Source organism: Ochlerotatus camptorhynchus, unplaced genomic scaffold (assembly GCF_037179485.1).
Source record: "Ochlerotatus camptorhynchus isolate MF236.1 unplaced genomic scaffold, CSIRO-AGI_Acam_v1.1 ptg000624l, whole genome shotgun sequence".
Classification (NCBI taxonomy): Eukaryota; Metazoa; Arthropoda; class Insecta; order Diptera; family Culicidae; genus Ochlerotatus; species Ochlerotatus camptorhynchus.
This window is the reverse complement of record NW_027041103.1, coordinates 251,410-257,409: the sequence shown is the minus strand read 5'-3', so window position 1 is coordinate 257,409 and position 6,000 is coordinate 251,410. Positions and strand designations below refer to the sequence as shown.

Here is a 6,000-nt window from a genome sequence, read left to right as displayed (position 1 = left end):
AACGAATATTGATTGGACATGAGGTGAGACATCACACGAATGAAGTCTCGATCCACCTCCAAAATTTTGAACCAAGGAATCTTCGACACCTTAGCGATGATCGAAGCTTTGAGTTACGTATCAGATCATATGAAGACTACTCGCATCATATTTTCGGTATCCCAGGCATTTGATGTGGTTGGCGTTAAAAACGGTGAAGCATTCTCTGATTGGCCGCACCGATTCTCCCACGAACTCCAAGATTTCAACTATGGTAATATCCGCATCATGATTTTCAGCAACTGGAACACATTCACTTTAAAGATATTTTTCAATCTTTTTAGATTCGTATCGCTTGCGTATTGCTACGTTCAGTACGCATAGGTTTTAACCTCAATCAAAATAACAAGTATTTTTCAGTAAATTCATTCAATAAAATAAATCTATCGTCACGTTTTTAGTTATTGAACCCGATCGTAGCTGTCACCACAGTACATTTTGTTTTGCTTTTAATCTCCTATACACGCCTGCCATATGTGTTATGGAAGCCCCTAATTCATCCATCACAGTCGAGTTATTCCTGCCAGCGACCTCCAGCCGTCCCTGTCCTGTGTTTGGATTTGATGAAGGGGTCTTCCAAAACCCTATCTCAGGCAAGTACGACCTTATTTCGAACAATCCACTTCCTGAAATGTATTATGCCTACAGCCGATCATTTCCGATAAAAGCACAACCTGCTTTATTCAACTCGACACTCGGACGCACACTTGCAACTAGCCTTGTGGAAGCCCCTGATCCTATCATCGCAGTCGAGCCTATGCTGCCAGCGTTCAACAGTCGTCCCAGCCCTGCGTTTGAGTTAGGAGAGGGGGTCTTCCAAACTCCAACTGTAGGCAAGTATAATCAGCAAGCAACAACTGCTCTGTCTGAACAATTCTTGGTTTCCAGAGTGCCATTGTATACGTCTGCTCCTCGACAATTGTGGTCTGAAGATAACATTAACAGTATACCAGCCCCACCATACCAGAAGCCGAGACGCTCCACAGAAAATTCACCGGAAGAAGCATTCAGATCCTCTGATCTAGTCCTGCCGAAGATTGACGACTTACACCATTATGATGAATCAACTTCTGTTTGTTTACTGGGACGCACTGCCGTTGGCATCATGGAAGCCCCCGAGCCCCCCGCCACAGTCGAGCCATTCCCGCCAGCGACCTGCAGCCGTCCCGGCCCTGTGTGTGGGCCTGGTGAAGGGGTCTTCCAACCACTCGTTTACGGCAAGTATGAACTCGTCCATGTGAATTCAACTGTTGATCCGCCACTTCGTTTCAGTTCATCGTCGCTTATGGCCACCACTTCGAGCCTTTCTACGTCAGGTGATCTTTCGCTGCCTGATAGTTCACCGTTCTCTCGTGCGGATCCTGGACATGTTATCATTGACACGGCTCGCACCGAACCCTCTAGCGGTTTACGTGTCTACTATCAGAACACCAGGGGGCTCATGACTAAATTGGACGATGTTTATCTGGCTGCGCTTGACGGGGAATATGAAGTTTATGTATTCACGGAAACTTGGCTCGATGGGAGGATCAATTCAGTGCAACTGTTTGGTGACTCTTTTACTGTCTACAGATTAGACCGTAATTCATCCAACAGCATTCGTACTCGCGGTGGTGGTGTGCTCATCGCTGTTTCCAACGAATTCGCCTCCTGCGTAATCTCCAACGAACTATTTACTACAATTGAAGCGGTTTGGGTTAAGGTCAACCTCACTTCGCGGGACATCCTCATTGGAGCGGTGTATATTCCCCCTGAACGTCGACATGACTGCACCACAATGCAGCTTCATCTGGATGCTACAGAATTTGCATCGTCTATGGCTGATATAACGGATGTGCTTCTTCTGCTTGGTGATTTTAATCAGCCTGGGCTTAGCTGGTCACCCTCAGGCCAGGGTTATGCGTTTCCAGATCCGATTGCATCTTCAACTACTCCTGCCAGCCGCTTGCTTGTTGACGGCACGGCTTTTCATGGACTGAGCCAGATAAACCTTGTTCCCAATTTCCAGTCTCGTTTTCTTGACTTGGTTTTTGTTAGCGAAAGTGCACTTCTGGACTGTGTCGTCGTTGAAGCGCCTGATGTCATCGTTCCTCTTGACAATTTCCACCCTGCTTTGGATATATCTATCGCGAACGGATCTCAAATTCGTTTTGATGAAACCATGACTGCCACTCGGCTCAATTTCCGGAAGACCGATATCCGTTTGCTGAGACGTTCATTGTCCCGGATCAACTGGAACGTGTTGAATGACCTTGATATCGATACAGCAGCCGCTCGATATAATAGCCTTTTGCGCGACTGTGTTTGTGTTTCAGTACCGAAGTGCCAACCTCCAAGAAAACCGCCTTGGTTTAACGCTACTCTCCGCAACCTGAAACGAGTGCGATCTAGAGCTCTCCGTGCTCTCACTCATCGACGATGTACCCTTACCAAGCGAAATTTTTCAATTGCCAGCAATGATTATCGCCACTACAACAAGCTTCTTTACAAGAGGTATGTAATTCGTACTCAACATAATCTGCAATGCCACCCCAAGGGATTCTGGTCGTTTGTGAATACTAAGAGGAAGGAAACTGGACTGCCGTCAAAAATGTTTCTCGGCAATGACGTAGCAGTGACAACTGAGGACAAATGCAGCCTACATGTCAACATGGTTTCTTTCCTGGCCGCTCCGTGGAAACTAATCTCGTCAGCTTTACGTCGTTCTGTATGGAAAATGTATGCAAGAAACTTCAAGTGGATGCCATCTACACTGATCTTAAAGCTGCGTTTGATAGAGTTGTGCATGACGTTCTGCTAGCAAAGCTTGAAAAAATTGGATGTTCTGTTTCCTTCTGCAGCTGGCTTAGATCGTACCTCGTGCAACGTGAAGTTACTGTATGCATTGGAAACTACTCATCGTACTGTTTCTCGAACAGATCAGTTGATAGCGTTGTTATCTCAAAAAACTCTGACGAAAATTCATATGGGACTGATATGCGATTATAGGCAGTATACTCTGTTGACAAATCAAAGTTGGCCCCCGTGGAGAATAGAAGAACTATGAAAGTGATGATGATTTCAAAATAATTATTAAGTATAACACTGTAATCTTAAAATGCATTTCTTTTGCAATCAAACTAGTTTCATAAAATCATGGTTGGTGCTACATTAGTAGAAAGCTCAAGCGCTACTCAATAGCCATATAATGAAAACAATTTAATTTCTATTCAGATTTTTAGTTTTGTACATACACACTTGTTTTTTTTTTCGCAATAATTGCAATAAAAATAAAGTGTGTAGATTTCAACTTTTCTATCATCGTAGCAGCAACCGAATTGGGGGGTGGGGTTAATTAACTTCGAAAAATATACTGATTTATATGGAGTATAGAGCTTTGTTTTCTGAGCACAGTGATATTTTTATCGATCCCGTAGATATATTAAAGTAAAGATTTAAATTTTTGATCGCTGACACTAAATCTATTCATAGACTGCTCGTTCCCATACAAAGTCCCGCCGAGGGGTGCTAAAATGGTGATTTTTTCTAATGTAATCGTACTTATTTAAAATAGTTCTAGTGTACCAAAATTGATGAAATTTTGGATTTCGGTTCCATTTTTAAAGCAGACAACGAATATGTATTCACCTCAATACCTCTAAAAACAACCCAATTAATTTAAATTCTCCATTTGAAAAATAAGAGCATTTTAAGGTTGCACTCGAATACATTCCCGTGTAAAAATGAAAATGATTTAATCATCATCACGTTCATAGTTCTTCTGTTTTCCACGGGGGATAACTTTGATTTGCCAATAGACAGCGCAGCGCAGTGAATAGCAATGATATATAGTAATTCGAGAGGTATACGTCTGAATCCCTAACAACAATGACCGGTTTCAATGACGAAGTGTCACAAGATCTGTTTTCACGCCAGAAAGTGCCGAATCCCAGCAGCGCAGTTCAAACCACAGATAAACTGGCAACTTCAGGCTGCCGAATACATCCACTTAATGAAACAGAGTGACTGTTTAGCCTCTACATATTAATCATTTATCAAGAAAAAAAGTTGTTTGTATTATCATGGGGCCTCTCCACAAGCACACAACTGCAGTTCGCTCGTTCTCGCTCATACCTTGGTACACATGCAGGAAACCGCGTCCAAATTTGCAGCGACACACATGCAGACGTTCTTTTCGGCGAATTTTTATAATAAATTGAATTGGTGGATGATGACGATGATGACGACGACGACCACGACCACGTTATTCTCGTCCGTGCATAGACTGAGTGCATTTTTTGCGTTATTTTTTGGAAGTTTTGGTTGTGTATGTTTTATTTTTATTTCGCCTGCTCTTTTTTTTTTTGACAATTTTTATTTTTGTGTGGATTTTGTGTTTAAATTATAATGATAATTTAATTAAATATGTATATGTGCAAAATTGCAATGCTCAACGTGGTATTACAGAATACCATCACCCATCTCTTCGAATCGCCTACTTGCGGGCTCGCAGGTTTTAGTTTTTAATGTATGTACCACATATGCATGTACTGCGTTTTTTTGGCAGTCCGTTAAGCATGTATTGGTTGCAAAAAATGCATAGTGTTACAAACAAAAATATAGGACCGCCGATTAATGTAAAGAGAAAGATAGGAAAGGAGGTGCAATTGAAAATTTTTTGAACCAACAAATTTTTATAATGTTGTTTTTTAGAGAGGACCAATACGAGGACTAGACGAGAGGGGTCAATTTATATAATAATATATAATATCCAAAATATTATATGAGACGAGAGCGAGAAAAAAAAGACTCAGCGAAACATAACAATGAAATAAAACGAATTGCATTATACGCGCGAGCTCTTGTCTGACAGCGTTTTTTTTTTCTTGTATTATTTTCGGGGTTTTTATGTGTTGCCTGTTTGCATTAGTGCAACGTTTAAACATTCGAATAATATTGCCAAAATATTTGATAGTGTTTTAGACCAAAAGAAGAAAGCGTTTGGACAGGTCGTGTTCATAGTTCGGACTCTCTTGTTGCATTCGCCTGCTGCGTTTTCGCTCATCTGTGTGGCATCTCAGTGAAGTGGTGGGCTCCTAGTGGTGTTCGAATTGGATCTTAGTAGACCTAGGCGGACTATAGTGCAGTGATATAGATAATATGCAGTAACTTCACGTGATACTTAGGGTGGAAAAGAAAGTTGTGTATTGGCGCAAATGAAAAATAAATGCAGTTTCGAATGCTGAAAATGTGCAATCTTTTGTAAACAGAGCCGAACCGGAACTAATTTGTTGCATTGAAAAGTGGAATTTTAGACGGAACTGTCCTATCCTGTAGCGGATGAAAATAGAAGATAAGTTCTAGCATGAACAAACTCAAGACTGTCTGGTAATGATGTGGTGAACGAACAGTGAGTGTCTAAATTTTCCTTCACGAGAACGATAAGGGTAAGTCAAAAAAAAAAAAGTTTTCATATCAAATGCTTCAATCGGACAAAGTGTCCAACTATAAAAATTGGTGGGCTCTAAATAAGCATGTCAGCAATTTTGTTGCTAGAAACCACCTGTTGAACGTTAGTGCCGTAGTACCCGCTCAATAGAACTGCAAATAAAACAAAACGACAGAAAATGTTCGCACATGCAAAAATTCTTCCTTTTGGTTTACTCACAACATCGGCACTGGGGCAAATGTGCAAGTACGGTACGGTCACATAGAGCAGACGGTGCGCATCGGGAAAAAGACCTATGACGCCTGCTTCGGCTTCTCTATGATGGAAAACGGTTCGAATGAGTTTTACCGCTCTTTCCTCACAAACCAACCTATGGTACGTCGACGAGTTGTGCCATCCCATCCATCGCATGTGGTATGTCTTGTTTGCAGTGAATTTTCCACCCGGCTCGTACGATACGATGCCACTCAAAAGCAAGTGCACGCTGTGTAACCTAGGACCGTTACCGGCGCTTACACTACTATGCAATAGAG

The 6,000-nt window shown here is 41.8% G+C and overlaps 1 protein-coding gene across 1 annotated transcript in view; it reads left to right on the top strand.

The window, feature by feature from the left end:
- Positions 1–4,951: 4,951 nt before the first annotated feature.
- br (broad-complex core protein) overlaps positions 4,952–6,000 on the top strand; it is a 155,229-nt gene continuing 154,180 nt past the window's right edge. The window contains exon 1 of the mRNA XM_065237473.1: positions 4,952–5,465. The gene's annotated coding sequence lies outside the window, so the exon portion shown is untranslated. The remainder of the gene's footprint in view (positions 5,466–6,000) is intronic.